At 34.0% G+C, this 19,025-nt stretch overlaps 1 long non-coding RNA gene across 1 annotated transcript; it reads right to left on the bottom strand.

Annotated features, from left to right (window-relative positions):
* Window positions 1–405: 405 nt before the first annotated feature.
* On the bottom strand, window positions 406–2,914 carry LOC111090579. The gene is made up of 2 exons (XR_005353003.1): window positions 2,869–2,914; window positions 406–604 (listed from the first exon to the last, which is right to left on the bottom strand). It is a non-coding gene; the product is annotated as an uncharacterized LOC111090579 (long non-coding RNA).
* Between the last annotated feature and the right edge of the window lie 16,111 nt (window positions 2,915–19,025).

Below are 19,025 nucleotides of genomic sequence, written 5' to 3'. Positions count from 1 at the left end.
CCATGATAACATTCAGGTCAGTAAATGTTAAGGACTATTGAATAAAATAATGCTAATGAAGTAACCTATATTACTGCAATCTATAGAGGTAATGACATTCCATTTGTCATTGAATTAAGATCATATCTTGAAATGTGGCTTCTTTTCTCTGCATATAAAGCATAGTTTTTATGAATTAAATAGCGTTGTGGAATTGGTTTGATTTTGTCACTGCATTTAGGGACCTACCATTCACACAATAGAAAACCCATTTATTTTCTCTTCTGAAGCACTTATTTAATGCTAGGTAATCATTACACCTCTGTTGTGAGGTGTGTCTCAAGAGTGTACTCCATTATTGATATATTTAGTCACAAAAGAAAAGTACGTTGAAAGGAGTATAAATAAAAACCATGCACACACAAATATTTCAAAAGATTCAATTTATTTTCTGTATGTTTTTATTTTAATCTTCCAACATGCTGTCATCAACTGTATCAAAGATAAAAAAGCACTTGGAAATGTCTTCAGCATGCAAATGGATGCACTGTTGAATTTGCAAAAATTTCTTTTTTCCTATTTTAACATAGAGAAACAATTCTCATTTTTTTGTGGAAGTCATTCACTGGGGATATAAAGATACAACATTGCATTCAGATCAAAAACTGTTAAAAAATTAAGGCTTTAAATTGCGGGGTATTTTGTATTTAAAAATATTTTATGTCACTGTAATATCTATACATTAGATAAGCTTTTGCAAGTTAAGTATTTAATGGATTGAAAATTTTTATCACTAATGAATGTAAGTGAAATTTCTTGTTTAAATTGTTTTCTTCCCAAAATCCAATTGCTTTTACCATTTATATTGCTTTAGTACCTGAATTAGTAATTTTACTAGAAATAATTTATTGCTGACGAGATACTTTGCTGTATTTTCCCAGAGCTACTTACAAACTCTTGAAATTATAATATTTAACTGTAGATTCTACTACAATTTAGTTTAATACTTTAATTGTAATTTAATATTTAATGGGATTTCTGTATAATATAGGACAATACCTTGATGCTGTTTATTTTTTTCTTTTAATTTTTATTTATTCATGATAGTCACACACAGAGAGAGAGAGAGAGAGAGAAAGGCAGAGACACAGGCAGAGGGAGAAGCACGCTCCATGCACCGGGAGCCCGACGTGGGATTCGAGACCGGGTCTCCAGGATCGCGCCCTGGGCCAAAGGCAGGCGCTAAACCGCTGCGCCACCCAGGGATCCCCTTGATGCTGTTTACACAGTTCATTTAAATAAGCTCCCAAACTAATGAGTTTTTGTGCCAACACGATTCCTAAAAAATAAAAGATACTTATTCTGGCTAATTAAACAGAAAAAGGAATTTTGGAAAGACATCTGTGAGCTCACAAAATCAATTAGAAACTAGAGAACTAAGCTTGAAAAGGAAAAGAGAAAGGAAAAAGAAAGAAAGAAAGAAGAAAGAAAGAAAGAAAGAAAGAAAGAAAGAAAGAAAGAAAGAAAGAAAGAAAGAAGAAAGAAAAGAAAGAAAGAAAGAAAGAAAGAAAGAAAGAAAGAAAGAAAGAAAGAAAGAAAGAAAGAAAGAAAGAAAGAAAGAAAGAAAGAAAAAGGAGGGGATGGAATAACTATTTTGAAACAGGTTTTTGAAATGAAACATTCTGGGTTTACAAATAATAGTTTTATTATTTGACCATGGATTACTCAGAAGTGTTCTTTTGGGGCACATGGGTGGCTCAGTTGGTGGAGTGTCTAGCTCTTGATTTTGGCTCAGATGGTCATGAGATGAGCCTTCAGAGCCCTGGTGGGGCTCCATGCTGGGTATGGAGTCTGCATATGATTCTCTCCCTCTGCTACACCCCCAGGCCCACCTGTCTCTGTCTCTCTCAAAAAAAATTAAAAAGTGTTCTATTTTATTTCAAAATATTTGGAAATTTTCCAACTATTTTCTTGTTATTGGTTTCTAATTTAATCCCACATGGTCAGAGGACACACTTTGCATGATGTGAATCCTTTTAAATTTACTAAGGTTTATTTTATGATGCAGAATATTTTCTCATGGTAAATCTTCCCTATACACTTGAATGTGGATGTATTCTTGAAGGATGGAAGGTTTTGTGTATATTAATTAGGTCACGTAGGTTGATAGTGTTATTCAAGTCTTCCATATCCTTAATGGTTTTTCTCTCTGCTAGTTCTATTAATTATTGAGAGAGGTGCATTGAACCAACAAATGTAACTGTTAATTTGTCTATATTTCTATACATTTTTATCAGTTTTAGCTTCATGCATTTTGACCTTCTATTATTAAGTGCATACATATTTGGAATTGTTATGTGTTTCTAATAAATTTATCCTTTTTTCTCAAGGGATGAAGGAAAGGATCTATCCTAAGGAACCAGCCAGCTCTTACCTCCTCCTGGTTGTTTTCTTTCCCACCCCAGTTTATTTTTTGTCTCTCTAGCCCCCGCCACCCCCCACCCCACCCAGCCCCTACCTCTGAAGCCATTTTATGAATTGTCATGTGCCACCTGAGCCTCCAGTAAAAACAAAAAACAGGCTTTCAAAAAAAAAGAAAAAAACTTTTTATTTTCAGCAATATCTTTTCCTCTAATGTCTACTGGGTTGAGATTAATATAGATTCACTTTTTTAGTGAATTCACTTTTTTAGAGAAGTTTTAGGTTTACAACAAAATTGAGAGGAACGTACAGAGATTTCCTGTATACCCCCATCCCCACATATACATTCCCTCCTATTATCAATATTGCTCACCAGATCAGTGCTTCTTGTTTTTTTTTTTTTTTCCCCCTTTACCCAAGGATGAACCTACATGGACACATCATAATCACCCAAAGTCTGTAGCTTACCTTTGGGCTCAATCTTGGTGTTGTACATTCTATGGTTTGGGCAAACATATAATGCCATGGACCCATCATTGTGATGTCATACAGAACATTTCACCACCCCGCCAAGTTCTTTGTCCTGTGTGTATTCATTTCTCTCCTTCTGCAACTCCCTCCACCAGGACATTAATAACCATATTTTTTTTAGTTATCTTTGTGGTTTTGTCTTTTCTAGAATGTCATATAGTTGGAATTATACAGTATGTAGCCTTTTCAGATTGACCTCTTTCACTTAGTACTATGCATTTAAGGTTCCTCCATGTCTTAACATGGCTTGATGGCTCATTTCTGGTTTAGCTCAGAATAGTATTGCATGGTCTGGATGGACCATAGTTGTTAATCTCTTCACCTACTAAAGACATTTTAGTTGTCCTTTTTTCATCCTTTTGCTTTTAACTTATTTAAGTGGGTTTCTTGAAGACACCATAAAAGTGGGCATTGCTTTTTTCCCCAAATCTAAAATTTCTTCATTTTATTTTTTATTATTGATACAATACCATCATAGTTTTTGTTTATCTCATTTGTTCTTACTTCCTTTTTAATCTTTTTTTCCCAATTTTTTAGAGTAGTTTTGTGATTTATTTTCATTTTGAGTCTGCTTTATTACTTACACCTCTCTTGATTTGTTTGGGTTACTACTGTAAGTATTGTAACATATGTCTTTAATTTATCACAATTGACCTTTAAACAATTAATAATATGCCATTTAAAATATAAGGACTTTTAAAACAGCATTCTATTGGCTTTCTCCTGTCCTTTGTACTATTATCATTGCAATAAACCTGTACATGGCTTTTAAACAAACAAAAACACATTGTTATTATTTTTGCTTAATCATGAGCTTCCATTGTCATCTAGCTTATATAACCTGTCTGCTCCTCTCTCATCTCGTTCCGGTATACATGATGTGTTTATTCTCTGTGCGCTCTTAAAATTCTCCTTATTATTGGTTTTTGACAATTCACTGTTGAATTAGAATGTGCTTTAGTTTGTTGTTGTTGCTGTTTTTCCTTTTTTTTTTTTTTAAAGATTTTATTTACTTATTCATGAGAGACACACAGAGAGAGGCAGAGACATAGGCAGATGGAGAAGCAGGCTCCCTCCAGGGAGCCCAATGTGTGGGACTCCTCCCAGGACCCCGGGATCCTGCCCTGAGCCGAAAGCAGATGCTCAACCACTGAGCCACCCAGGTGCCCCTGTTTTCATTTTGCCCTTAAAGATTTCTCTAATCAATTGAGCTTTTGGCACTTTGGGGTTTTACATTTTTTTTTTGTCAAATTTGGAAAATTAAAGACCAATGAGTTTTCAATACTTTCTAATCACCTTCTTCTTCCTCCTTTACCTTCAGTTGCACATTTATTATACCACTTGATATCATCTCACAGGTCATTGATTTTGTCCACAGATTTTTCTAGAATTTTTCTGAGTCATTTTGGATAATTTCTATTGCTGTACATTCAAATTCATTGATCTTTCCTCTGTGTCATCAAATCTGCTATTGACCCAGATAAGGTAATTTTCACCTCACATATTGCATTTTAATCTCTGGAAGTGTGATTTGGATTTTTAAAAATTTGATTGTTCTCATCAAGTCCATGGTTTCTTTTACTTCCATGTATATATGGAGCAAACAGATGACAATGCTCATTTAATTCTCATGCGTGTTATTTTTATTTTTTGTACCAACTCCTGGTCTGTTTGAATTGATTATTTCCTCTTTGTTCTATGGGTTGTATTTCCCTGCTTTTTTGTGTTCCTGGAAATATATTATTGGTTGTCAGATTTTGTGTTTTTAGATAATCAGGTGATGGATTTTGTTACATTCCTATATATACTTTTGACTTTTGTCCTCAACTACAGTTAAACTAGCAGTAATCAGTTATATTCTTTTTGAAATTGCTTTTATGATCTGTTAAGGGAAGTTTAAAGCAGCCTTTAATATAAGGTTAATTTTGTTATACCATTAACATGGATACTTTTATGTCTCTACCCAATGTTCCCTGGATTACAGGGTCTTTTGTTTCTATCTGAAGGACAGGGACAGGGAGTATTTATAGGATTGTGTGCTTTCTGTGGGAATTATTTTTCATCTTTTCCAGTGTGTTTTTTTTTTTTTTTACACAGCCTTGGATATGGATATCAAGAATCAGTTATTTCAGCACTGAGACCAGGGCTCAGGGTCACCCTTCTTTAGAACTCCTGAGCTTTTTCTCTGTGACTCTTCCAATACTTTCTCCTACAAATTTTAGCTACTTTGGGTTTGTGAACTATCAACCTTACTTCTTCCTCTCAGTAAGTAGGACAGATTCTATATATGTGCATATTTTTAATATTTATTTGCATATATTTAAGAAAGCTTGATTTTAAAAATATAACTGGGATTTTTAAAAGATTTTATTTATTTATTCATGAGAGACACACAAAGAGAAAGAGGCAGAAACACAGGCAGAGGAAGAAACAGGCTTCATGAAGGGAGCCCGACATGGGATTCGATCCTAAGTCCCAGGATCACACCCTGGGCCGAAGGTAGCACTAAACCGCTGAGCTACCCAGGCTTCCCTATAACTGTGTTAATAAAAAAATGATGAGGCGCCTACATGATGCACAGTTGGTTAAGCATCACACTCTTGGTTTCAGCACAAGTCTTGATCTCAGAGTCATGAAATTGAGCCCTGGGTCAGATCCACAGTCAGTGTGGAGTCTGTTTGAGATTCTCCTTTTCCTTCTGCCCCTCCCACTTGTGCTCTCTCTCTCTCTCTCTCTCTCATGTAAATAAATAAATCTTTAAAAAAATGATGATTACTCTGATTACCTCAAGAAAACTTCAAAAAGTCACTGTATATAACCACCCTGTAGGTGAGTATTCTTATTTTCTTTATATAATAATTGAGGAACTGATGTGGAGATATGAGATTTTTTAAAAGATTTTATTTATTAGAGAAGAGAGAGCACAAGTGGGAGGAGGTACAGAGAGAGAGGGGGACAAGCAGATTCCCCACTGAGCAGTGAGCCTGATGACAGTGGGCTCATTCCCAGGACCCTGAGATCATGACCTGAACCAAAGGCAGATGCTTACATGCAGCCACCCAGATGCCCTGAGAAATCAGAGTTTTGTCCCAGGCCAAACTACTGGTAAGTGTACAGCTGGCTTTTGAAACTCCTCAGCATCTGTGTAGCACTTCAAGTCCATATTAATGTAATACCGAGGACCAGATTAGCTTCTAGGAAGACACCTCCTCACATTGTCTCTGTTGCCTAAGATATGAGAGTTTAGAGTTGAGATTTCTGACTCTCCAGACAGTGACCCATCTTCTTTTCTACCTGTAGAAATCACTTAAATATGTTTCTTTGAGTTTCTGCTGCTGTGAAAGTCATCACATGAAAACCATAACTGTTAATACATTTTGATTGGTAGGAAATACCCTTATATAAAAATTTTGACACATTGAGTACCTTTTTACTTAAAACAATTGGATTAATTTTAGCATTTTTCCAACATGCCACCTATTTGGAACAGTGATTGTGAGGCTATCTCTGGAATAGACTTAAATTAATATGCTTCCAGAAATCTGCTATTAGCCACAGATACCTATAAATTGCTTCCAATGGTGTCCAATCATGAGTTTATAATTACTTAAACAAACTATGTTAAATATATCAACCACTACTAAATCAAAACCAAATACTTTAGAAGGATAAGATTTTTGTATTTTGATAGTCACAATGCATTAAACCCCAGAGGAAAGAGAGTGGAGAATTTAACAAATGCATAGTAAATTCACATTACTGTTTCTGTCCTTCAAGAAGGTAACTCTGTGAAGTTCTTGGAATTAGCCTTGTGCACTGTGTGTATCTAAACTCCAGCCACAAATAGTTAAGTTTTGTAAAGAAAATTATTGCCTCATAACAAATTTTAATTTTAATTGTACTCATATAATCAGATCATAGTTTACCTTTCTCTCCTGAAGAGGATTTGTTTCTCATCCAATTTTGTTACTTCTTGTTTTGTATTTCAAATCCGCCTTTACTCCTAACTTTTGATTAAAAACTAATTTGGATCTCAAAAGTGTTTGCAATATTGTTTATCTTAACATGGATATAATAATGCCAAGCGTCTCTCGTCTATTTAATAAATTAAGTATTGAACATTCTTCTAATTTTAATATGGCCAATAAATCCTCCCAATTAATATATTAATTTGTCTTTCTGCAGCAAATCTGATAATGTTTATATGCAAAGCAAAATATAATAAAAGGGAAATTTTATTTTCCAAGCTCAGAAAATTTAGAAAGATATATTCTCATTGGAAGGAAAGATTTAAAAAGAATAAAGAGGAACATATTTGTTGAATTCTTGTTAGCAAACCCAGGTCTTTTCTTAACATTTAATCTATCTTCTATATTTTTCACTATTTCAGTTTATAGATAATAGACCCAGTATCACCAAGTACCAAAGGAATGAAGAATTTAGTCATTTGTTAACTGTGTCTTCAAAGTGTGGATCATTCAACTACATTTGCCATGCTCAGACAAATATGTAAATGCACGTTGGAATAAACATTTAAAATACTTAGGAGTGCCTAGGTTGCTCAGCTGGTTAAGTGTCCAACTCTTGATTTCAGCTCAGGTCATGGTCTCAGGCTTATGGGATCAAGCCCTGCTCTGCACGGGTGTGAAGCCTGTGAGATTCTTTTTATCCCTCTGCCTCTCTCTCTCTTTCTCTCTTCCTCCCTAAAAAAAAAATTTACTTGAGTTTGATTCATTTCTAATGTACATCTCATGAACATTAAGACAATAAAAGATAAGTTTTCCCTTTTAATGGCAGCATAATATTCCTACCATGGATATTCAATTTAGTTTTACTGGGAAAAATTCAAGTTGTTTCCAATATTTTTTACTATGAAAATTTCTGGAAGAAATGTCTTGATACCCATTCATGTATTTACTGATGCTTTTTAAAATATAGCACAGTAAGGATGATTGGTGGCTCGGTGGTTGAGCTTTTGGCTCAGGGCATTGATCCTGGAGTCCCAAGATTGAGTGCCACATTGGGATCCCTGCAGGGAGCCTGCTTCTCCCTCTTCTTGTGTCTCTGCCTCCTGCTCTGTATATTTCATGAATAAATAAATAAAATATTTTTTAAAATAATAAAATATAGCACATTAAATGCCATATTATTCCCATATTAATGTATGGTTCATTTCACCTGTTCATTTTACTTAACAGTCCTGAATATTGTCAACTTTTATTGAATATATATAATGTGTTAAAATTGTATATAATCACGTGACAAATTTGTATCTCCATTTTTATTGTTCCAGATATACAAAACAAAACAAAACATCCAGTATTGCACCTACTTTTTTTTCTACTTGAAATGATCTGTCACAAAAATTTTCATCTACATGTTATATAAAGGGGAATCTACAGGCACATTTGTTCATGTAAATATTAAGAAACCAAGATTATAATTATGTGGGTCCTTATCTTATAATCCAAACACAGATATATACCTACTATTGAATTTGGGCAAACTCCACAACTGAGAACAATATATAAACTGGGAGAGAGCATGGAGTAGAAGACTAGTTCTTTAGGCTAAACACACCAATAGTTTGCTATGTATTCCTGAATAAGTCAAACTCTAAAAAAGCCAGTTTTATTCTTGCAACAATTACAGAGTTGGGTTAAATGAATCAACATTCCTTCATAGACCTTTAACATCCTGTCCTATATTTTCACAGATTGCTTCGATAGAAGTATCTTTCCCTAATCTCCCAAATGACTGGAGGGTACTTAAATTAGTTTGCTAAGGCTGCCATAACTAGGTACCCAAAACTGGCAGCTTAAACAAACAAATTGTTTTCCCCCCGTCCTAGAGGCTGGAAGTCCAGGAGAAAGGAAGGTAACAACAGGAGTGTCCCTTCTGAGCCCGTCAAGTCAGATCTGTTCAAACCTCTCTCCTTGGCTGGTAGATAATTTACATTCTCTCCGTGTCTTCACATCATATTTCTTCTATACCTTCTTCTTCTATACGTGTCTGTGTCCAAATGTCCTCTTCTTATAGGGACTCCAGTTGCACTGGATTAGAGCTCACCCTCATGACCTCATTTTAACTTAATTATTTCTATAAAGACTGTATCCAAGTACATTCACATTCTGAGTTAGGCAGAATGGCCGTGAGGATTTCAATATATGAAGTTTGCGGGGGACCTGATTCAGCCTAAACATCCGCTGACCTACCATAGCACATTTGTCACACACCAGATGTTCAGATACATGAGATCATTTTTCTCTGCTCTGTTTGCCTATTACACATAGCTTTTTGTCAAAACTACCTTATAATTATTATAGCTGTATAACAAGTCTTGATACTTTGCATGTAAGGTCTATATTCTCTTTCCAAGTGTGTCTCAGCTATTCTTATCTACTTAAAATCTTTTATTAATGGTCAAATCACTTAGCAATGTGGGGGATCTGGACCATTTATGAGGAAAACTTTGGGAAGTAAAATTTTTTGATCATTCAAATTATACAAGATTAGATTTGCATACAGTGAGAGATACATTAAAACATTAGAATATCTCATTTAGAAATAATGAGAGTATGACCAGGTAAATCAGCTTGTTATTGAATCACACAGAGTAGGGAGAAATGAAGAATCTTGAAATCATCTTAGAGGAAGCTAAAGAATGCTCTGTTTATCTCAAGATGGAGTGGTAATAGAGTTTACAGTTCCAGGATTTATTATTCAGTGTGCAACTGTACAAGTCACGAAAAGTTGAAATAATTTCCTGAATAATTGTCATAAACGTCTATGCTTAAGGGGAGCTATCTCCCACCTTGAACAATAATGCATACACAATTTGCCACAGAACATCTTTTTGTGGCACATTGTAACAGAATCGTAATACTCTAAGCCATTTCTTACAAATGGTGTAATGAAATTTCCTTGACATCTATTATTTCTAGGTAGATACTCTGTATGCAAAATTTCATGCTATGTTTCCATCTTTCTATGAAGCGATTATTTCTCTATATTTTTAACCTTTTTATTATATGATATCATGTTGAATGGATAGGTTGCTCTCTGCAAATAATTTCCTTTTTAAGATCTTATTAAATTTTGGGGGGATCCCTGGGTGGCGCAGCGGTTTGGCGCCTGCCTTTGGCCCAGGGTGCGATCCTGGAGACCCAGGATCGAATCCCACATCAGGCTCCTGGTGCATGGAGCCTGCTTCTCCCTCTGCCTCTGCCTCTGCCTCTCTCTCTCTCTCTCTGTGACTACCATAAAAAAAAAAAAATTGTTTTTTGAGATTGTTGAGATTTTGTTTTTCTTTGGATCATTATGACCGGAGAGTATTTTCACTGAAAAATCATGGCTGGGATTGAAATGACAGAAAGTTAAGTACTTTTTGAAAATCCAAGATTAAAAGGCATGACTCACAGTTTTACTTTTTACAGATAAAAGTTGTTTTGTAATAAAGATGACATGGAAATTGGTAGAGGTAGTGTGGGAAGGAGAGATTAGATTATTTAAAGGTATATTTTTAAAAGTTTGTACTAAGGGCATAAATCTCTCATTTGTGTGTTAACAAAAGCATTATAGACTAAAATGACAAACCTCAGAGCAATATAGTACAGCACAAATATAAATATGCAAGTAAAAATGAGTAGTGGATATTTTCAAAAATACTGTTTTTAAATTGAAACCCTATGTGTTTATAGCATAAGTAGAAAGATATCAAGTCATATAAGTGTGTGTGTGTGCATGTATAAAAATTATAACTCTCACCTGAATACTATTATGGTTGTTGTTATTGCTTTTGGGCTGCTCTTTTGGCTGTTTGTAGCCTACTCTGATTTTAATGACCAAAGCAGCCACCTATCACTGTTTTTTGTGCTCAAACTCACAGTAATTCAGATTTTGCCTTTTTCTGATGTCTTCTATTCATATATTTTACTCCAGACTCTCTGAGCTGAAGACTGTGGCAGAACATGATAAGCTGTTTAGGAAGATATATATCTCTTCACTCTTTTGTCAGCCCTCATTTATCATATAGCTGCACTTGGCACTTGACATACATGTTCTAATTTAATCCTCTCAACAATAGTCTGAGGCAGGAGTTCCTCCTTTTTTTTTCTCCTTTTGATAAAGGTGAGATTTTCACTAATGAAGGGATTTTATAAGGAAACACGCTTCATCATCATCACAGTGTTAGCAGGTTGATTGAACATAGAGAATTTGTTCATTTCTACTGCCCTTCCCTTAAATTATTTTTGAAAATTTCCTTTACCCAACCCTGAACATCACTCCTGCTGTGTCTCTGTCAAATTTTATCCCTTCCAATTTTAAGATTGTTTAAATTTTCTGTGATTACCCACTAATTTCTATGAAACTGGGTGAATCAGCTTACATATAAAATGACTGAAATTAATCAACTATTTCAAAGTTTTCTTCAATGGACCTAGATAGACTTTAAGAATAATTTAGGTTTTTCACCATGTTTATGTTTTTATTTGGGACTATTTCCTTGTTTTATTTGGATCTATTTTCCCTATAAAAAATAAGGAAAAAAATTTCTCTATTAAAAAAAAGATTTTATTTATTTATTTGACAGCAAAAGAGAGATAAAGTACATGGCAGGCAGAGGCAGAGAGAGAAGCCAACTCCCCACTGAGCAGGATAGATGCAGGGGCTCAATCCCAGGGCCCCGGGATCATGACCTGAGACGCTTAACCTATTGAGTCACCCAGGCACCCCTCCCTATTTATTTTTGAAATAAGACTCCATGATAATTCTTTTTGAAATATAGGCATGAAAGTATGAACAGAAACTACATTTGAAAATAATGTGGTGGAATTGATCGGAAGAATTTGGAAATGTAGACTTAAAGACACAAACGCAATTTTTGTTTTTCTGCTATATATGTATGGATACTTTATGTTGAACTTTATTTTTTCCATAGTCAAAACCAGTGGTAATAATTTTGCATCATTGAATGCCCTGGGTTACATGTATCTATCACTCCCATAGTCACTTAAATGTAGTGTAATTTTTTTTTAAGTGTAGTTGTCATGCTAAGAAAAGCAAGAAAACTGAATCATAAGATGCTCACATAAGACCAGTGAAGCCAAAAGGAGTGGGCAAGAAATATAAAGTAACAAAGAGTAAATATAATAAATGGAAAGTAGTTACAAATATGTTAGATACTCATTCAGTGGCATAGATAAGTCCTTTAAATCTAAATATTAGATAGAGGAACACCTAGGAGGCTCAGTGGTTGAGTATCTGCCTTAGGGTCAGGGTGTCATCCTGGAGATCCGGGATCGAGTCCCACATCGGGATCCCTGCATGGAGCATGCTTCTCCTTCTGCCTTTGTCTCTGCCCCTCTCTCTGTGTCTCTCATAAATAAATAAATAAATAAATAAATAAATAAATAAATAAAAATAAATAAATTATTAAAAATATATTAAATAAAGGAAGAGTTATAAATATATTCATAATAATAAGACATCTAAAACTGATAAAATATACATGATTAACCACCATAGAAATAACATACTTTGAAGGTATAGAATTAAGTCATATTTATACATTTAATTATTATACTGATATTAAAAAGTCACCTTAGTGAACTGAAACAAACAAGACTGACTGATGGCTTTACATGTTAGGAGTGACTATATAATTGGGTTATATTATTTAGGATGAACCTGAAATAAGTTTCCATTAGATATTAAGATTTCCAGTTTACTTCACAGTTTCCCTATTGTAAAGACAGTTTGACATTAAAAATTGTTCTTCTCACATCACCCTTAAATGCCTTCAGTACATAAAATCCTTCTCCGGATGTTCACTTATCTAAATATCACATTTACATAATACCCAAAATAAAATATATTGTTTTTATATACATATGTGGCTTCTGCTACCTTTCTCCAGTAAAGGAAGCATCTGTCTACCTATTATCTCTCTCTCTCTCTCTCTCTCTCTGTCTCTCGTGCTGTTAGAATTTGTATTACTCTAGTTAGTGTATATTAAATAATATTACCTTTGGAAATGTTATAATTTTTTAATATGTGGTATAAGTAATTAGATGAAATTTGCATAAGAATGCAGAACATGGGGGAGTTGACAATCCGTTTGTCTATTAGCTTATATTATTAGAATATATCTTAAACCTTTACCAGATATCCTATTGTAGACAGTCCATGACTTTGACATGAATTCTTCATTTTCTGTCCTGTTGCGCATGAGTGTGGGGAAGGTACAGAAGTCTTCCAAGGTGGCTTGTTGGGGCTGAATCTGCCCACTCCAGGGGCTCTGGGTGGGAGCGGGGAGTCTCAGGTCATGTGGCTAAATAGTTTCCCAGCCAATTGTTGCTGTGGATTCCCTGTTGATCTCCATGTCAGCGGCACCGGCTGTCCTGATGTTGTCATAGGGACTCTCATTTAATCCAGGGGAGGAGTAAGCCTGTTTGGGTTATGTTCTGGGCTTACATTGGACTCTACCTTCAGTCTGGGTCCCTTCCTTTGGTTGAGTGGAGATGTAAAATGCCCTGCCACTTTGCTTTAAGCCAATTTGTGTTCTTCTGCCTTTCAGAGACCTCCTTTGGCTATCACCTGTATTATTTTCAGGGATTATAGTTGTGTTTAGCACGATGAGTGGAGAGAAACAGATATGTGTTATCCTATCTGGGCCCAGGTTTGTTAGTTCTTTGCTGTAATATTTTTTTCTCAAATAAATAAATAAATAAATATTGAAGGATATACAACTTGTATGCACTTGTATGTGTGTATGTGTGTGTGTGCAGACATGCACATTTGTAACAGGAGATCTTACATTAAATCACCCATTACTATTGCACTTATATAGTTTTTCATGATATTTCCAGTAGTTTTAGAACTACCTATGTTGATCAAATGCTATTTGCATCAAAAAAGATTTACAATAATCTTATCTATCAATGGAAATTATTACCAAGATATTCTCTTTTCTTGCTTAACACTTTAACTTTGAAAATTACTTTACTTGGCATTTTACTCTAAATTTACCTTCTACCACTGTTGTTATCCATTTGATCTTGGATAATTTGCTCAATTTTTACTGCTTCAGTTTATAACAGTATAAAGTCAAGGCTTTGGAATAAATGACACATGGGTAAAAATGTTACAGTCATTCTACATTGACTGTAATGTCAGGCAATAGACTTTACCCCTCTTCATCTCCATTTGCCATATTTAAAGTAGCATTGTAATAGAAAATACCACATAGGTTTCTATGATGAGTGAATATGTAAACATCTGGTTTCATGGCAAGATTCTCATATATGTTAGTGATGATGATTATTATTAATAGAAAATAATTACTATTAGTTTTATTTTAAAGTTTGTTTTATTTTAGTCAGCATCTGTAATAACCTAATGGCTATGTTTGTCATTATATTTTATTTGTTGATATATTTTTATGAGCCCACACAAGAATTCATTTCCATACATATTACTTAAAGAGGGGGTCATATTTTATTTCAAATTAACTCCGGTTTAATTTATTGCTAGTGTTCAGAATGCACAATCTACTCATTCTTAATTTCTTTCTTTATTTGTTAATTAATTTTGACATTAAAACCTTTGGCTTCTAAATTTAATAGGCGCCAGCTCTGTGAATGGTTGTCCAGGAGAGATATCTGGTCTGGTGCTCAGGTTGAAATTTAACTTGAACAAGAAAATGATGTCTAGCGGGGAGATGCAGAGAAAAAAATGAGCACATTTCAAGGAGTAATTCACAAAATTGAGCATTAAATTTCTAAATGTTTAATAGGCATTGTGCTAATATGTTATTTTACATTATATTTCTCAGAAAATTTTCATAAGAAGTGGTATTATTACTATGTGTTGAACAATTTATTCTCTTTTACATTCTGTAGATTCCCTAAGAATCTTGTATGAAGCACATCTTTGAGATTATTAGCAATATTTCTCTTTAGTGCTTTCTCCCTCATTTGTCTGAGTTTCTTGAGAGCAGGATCCATGCCATTTTGATATTTTTTCCCAGTCATATAGCCCACCATCCAGCACATATTTGGTTAAACAAGTAAGTGAATAAATTATATGACCTTTAAAAATTGAAGAGACTATATCAGTGGCCTTCCTAGCTAGAATTTCTCACAGAGACTATTTTTTGTATCAAACTATTATTGGTGATATTTGGTTTAAATAGAGAGTCAACTTGTATTTTAACATCATAAGCACTGAGCTGTCCTACTATGAGGATGTTTATTCACTCAATTGAATTTGTAGCATGAGTGGGGGATATGGTATGGTGTGCATTTGAGAATCAATATGTGTATGTGTGTTGGTGTGTCTCCCTTTGGGAAAAATAGGGCTGTTATGGTGTTTTTGTTTGTTTGTTTTTTAGAGAGAGAAGTTGAGGGAGGGAGAGAGAGAATCTTAAGCAGGATCCATGCCCAGTGAGGAGCCCAACCCAGGACTCCCTGAGATCATGACCTGAGTTAAAATCAAGAGTTGGAAGCTTAACCAACTGAGCCACCTAAGTGCCCTGACTAATAAAGGATTTTACTGAGTCTACAGGGAGGCTCTAAGTGGGTTTGTTTATTTTTGTTTTTTGGCTCTAAAGTGGTTTTGATGTTTTTAGTTTTATGTGTACCTGGGCAATTTCAGAAAGTAGAATTTAATGTGTCCAGATTGATGTATTTCTTTTTTATGGGTTTTATGGTAACATCAAAAAGCATGTATGAATAATACTTGTATTTATTTCCATTAAAGCATCCTGATATATTTACATCTCAAATGTCTGTGACACGTATAATTATAGGTACTACAATGTCTATGTGTACAGATAGTTTTGAAACACAAAACTGGATGAACACCTACTTTAATAAAAAATAAGTATAAAATTGTGCTTTAGGTAAGGAGGTCCCATATTAATAAGCATTTATTTATTCAGAGAATACATAGTAGTGTGTTCTTTAAGAGATGATACATTTTTGTACGAATAAAGCTTTTCAGTTCTTGAATTTCCATTATGAGAATATTATTTGTTGAAGGTTCTGTTTGCTGCTTTAAAAGCTACCTGTTTTGCATGGAAATGATGACTTTTGTGATGTATGAAAACTTGTAAAGCTGTCACTCACTATGGTAAAAATAAGAGAATCAGAGTAAGCTTGATTTTTAAATATGCACATTTTGGGGAAGATTAACATTCTGGTGTGCTATCTAAAGAATAAGTAAACCAGTTCATAGATTTAACTATAAAACATTTCTGCTTTGTTATTGATAAATAAAGCTAGAGAGACAATAACTTAATCATTTATAAATTTTATAGTAGACTCCATTGCTAATAAGCATTGGTAATACTTCTGATATTAGAATAGTGGAGCTTATAAGGGTGGGAAAGTTGTTTTAAGCCATCTTATTAGCAGTACATATTTTGAAAATCTTCCTATTGGTACTTTTTCCTCCTTATTAACATAAAAAGATGTTCTCACATAGTTCTGGATTCATATAACTACAGAGGCAAATTCAGTAATTTACTTGGCGTCACATTCTTCAGAGTCACCTAAGAAAATGTATTTCACATTAGCTAGCATTTAAGCTTTGTATTTCTAATTTTTCTTCCCTAGAGCATACAGAGTTTTTCACAGCTAAGAAGTCATATTTCTACTAATTAACTTCATGGTTTTATAGTTTTCTTAGTATTATTAACCCTAAGTCATAAGATGCAGTGACCTATTATTGATATTTTGATAAGCATTACTCTAAAGACTTGACACTTTAAGAAAAACAGAAAAGAAATATGCCACTGATATATTATGTATCTTTCCAAAAATATGCAATGTGAAAAACTATGATTATGAAGAAAAATGGAAATTTATTTCTTTAATTTATTCATTTTAGCTAGAAATAATTTTTTTAAAGCAAAGGATCATAGAAATTAAGAAAATAAAATTTAGTGTACTGGTGTACCTGAAGTAGGAAGTATGCCCTCTCTTTGTTAGATAAAAAAATATATGGATAACACTAATGTATAAAAGAATTCTATTAGTAAAATTCTGTTGAAAAAATGGATCTCTACTCAATATTTATATTTTGTAACAGTTATAGTTTCATCACAAAAAATTATTTATACAAAATTATTTCAATATACATATTTTATTTCCACATTTCCATCTATATATTTTACAATCTTGAAGTATTTAAACAGATATGCAGTTTATACATATTCTATATTTTTTTCAAAAATAATCTTTCATCATATCTTTATAAGTTTTTAAAAAATAATAACAAAAACATTTATAATTCTTAAATGTTTGTATTGAAAGCAAAAGTTTACTTGAAGTTGAATTCATCTCTTAGGAAATTACAAAAATGTTTTTCTTTTCCCTAGAATATGATGAATCTTAAATATCACGATATATCAGGTTAAAAGATAACACACCAGTATAGAATTATAGAATTTGTCTATTTTCTCAAATATAGTAAAGTCCCCCCTCCAAAAGTTTTTTTGATCTCTATATGTTGGGTGGAAGATTTTCCTGGAGCACAGACATAAATTTGCTTCATTGTGGAGTGCAGTAAAATGATTAAAATTCTAGCTGTCCTCTAAAACCACAGCAGGAATTAATGTTCCAAATGTATATGTATTACGAAGTTGTTGGACATTTGTAAGCCACAGATTCAGTTCAGAATACAGGTCACAGGGTGGAGCTTATGATCTTACTTTTTGAGTTTGGTATTTTATTTTTGTTTGTTTTGTTTTGTTTTGTTTCCCAGCAAGATAGAGAGCAGAAATGGCAAAGCCCTTGGCAATACCGACCTTTGGCAATTGCCTAATTGGAATAATAAATGACAATCTATCTGATTGCTTGATTCAGATCTAAGCAATAAGGTGGGCTTCCTAGGAAAAGAATGAGTCACTGGGCAATACAAGATTCTGCTAGTGTTTTCAAGTTCTTACATATGCTCAATTAGCAGCGATAGACTGAGGCTGCCTGCACTGAAGAAGTAACAGGCACAGAGCATTCAAATTGGAAATAATGAACTAAATGTCAACTGAGGGTGTGAGTGGCACCATGGCATCTGCTGGGAAACACAATGTTTGCTCAAGCTGCAGCCCATCACAGAAACCCATCCACAATGGCTCAGCCAAAAAGGATTTATCTTTCCCACTAAGCTCCTTGTCAACTTCAGCAGTCTCACATGTCATCACTATCCCATTTTTGCTTTTCTATAATTTGTGACTTTTATCCTTCATCACAAGGTGGTTTTGCACCTCCAGAAGGAGAGGCAAAAATTCACACACACATGCGCACAGGCACACACACAGAGAAATAAATAAAAACTTGGTAAGTTTTTTAGAAGCTCTTTACTGACTTCTAGTAACTCCTTAGTAGGCAGACCTGCCATTCCACCATTTCTAGTTGCAAGTGATTCCAGAAACATTTTATTGCAGGGACAATGCTGCCTAAAACAAAAGTAGAACTTTATTACTAAGAAAGAAAAGGGAATGGACGTTTGGTGGACAATCAGCAGTGTCTGTCCCGATCATATCAGGAGGCTGGACACCTGATGGCCTCTCTTTAGCCAGAAGTGAGACGAGTCTACTGACATGCTATTAATTTGCATCTGAATGTATCCCTTGTCCACTCTATTCTGGGGAAATAAAACGTCCTTTTATTGTCTCAACCACATTAGAAATGATGTTTCAACATAATTATTGTAAAATATAATCTTATTATATTAGAAAAAATATCTCAACATTAACTGATATTTTATATTCAGTAACATAAAATTGGTAAAATTAGTTTTACATACCAGGCAGTTATATTCTTAAAATGTATAGTAATTGATTGGAATGACTGCAAAAGGAGGGTCTATTATTAAAGAGATTTAAAAATTTAATGTAATAAGGGGCTTAATAATTGCTTGACATTTGAGAGGATTCCAATTTTCTGATCCTCCTATTTTCCTTTCTTCCAATGATATAATATCAGTAGAGTATGATTCACCAAGACTCAATGTCTGAAAGTATTAAGATGTCCTTTCACATTTAAAGCAACTGTGACAGCTGTCTGGCAATCATGAGGAATAATGATGTG

The sequence above is a fragment of the Canis lupus genome, chromosome 1 (genome assembly GCF_011100685.1).
Source record: "Canis lupus familiaris isolate Mischka breed German Shepherd chromosome 1, alternate assembly UU_Cfam_GSD_1.0, whole genome shotgun sequence".
Taxonomy (NCBI): domain Eukaryota; kingdom Metazoa; phylum Chordata; class Mammalia; order Carnivora; family Canidae; genus Canis; species Canis lupus.
This window is presented reverse-complemented; position numbering and strand designations above follow the sequence as displayed.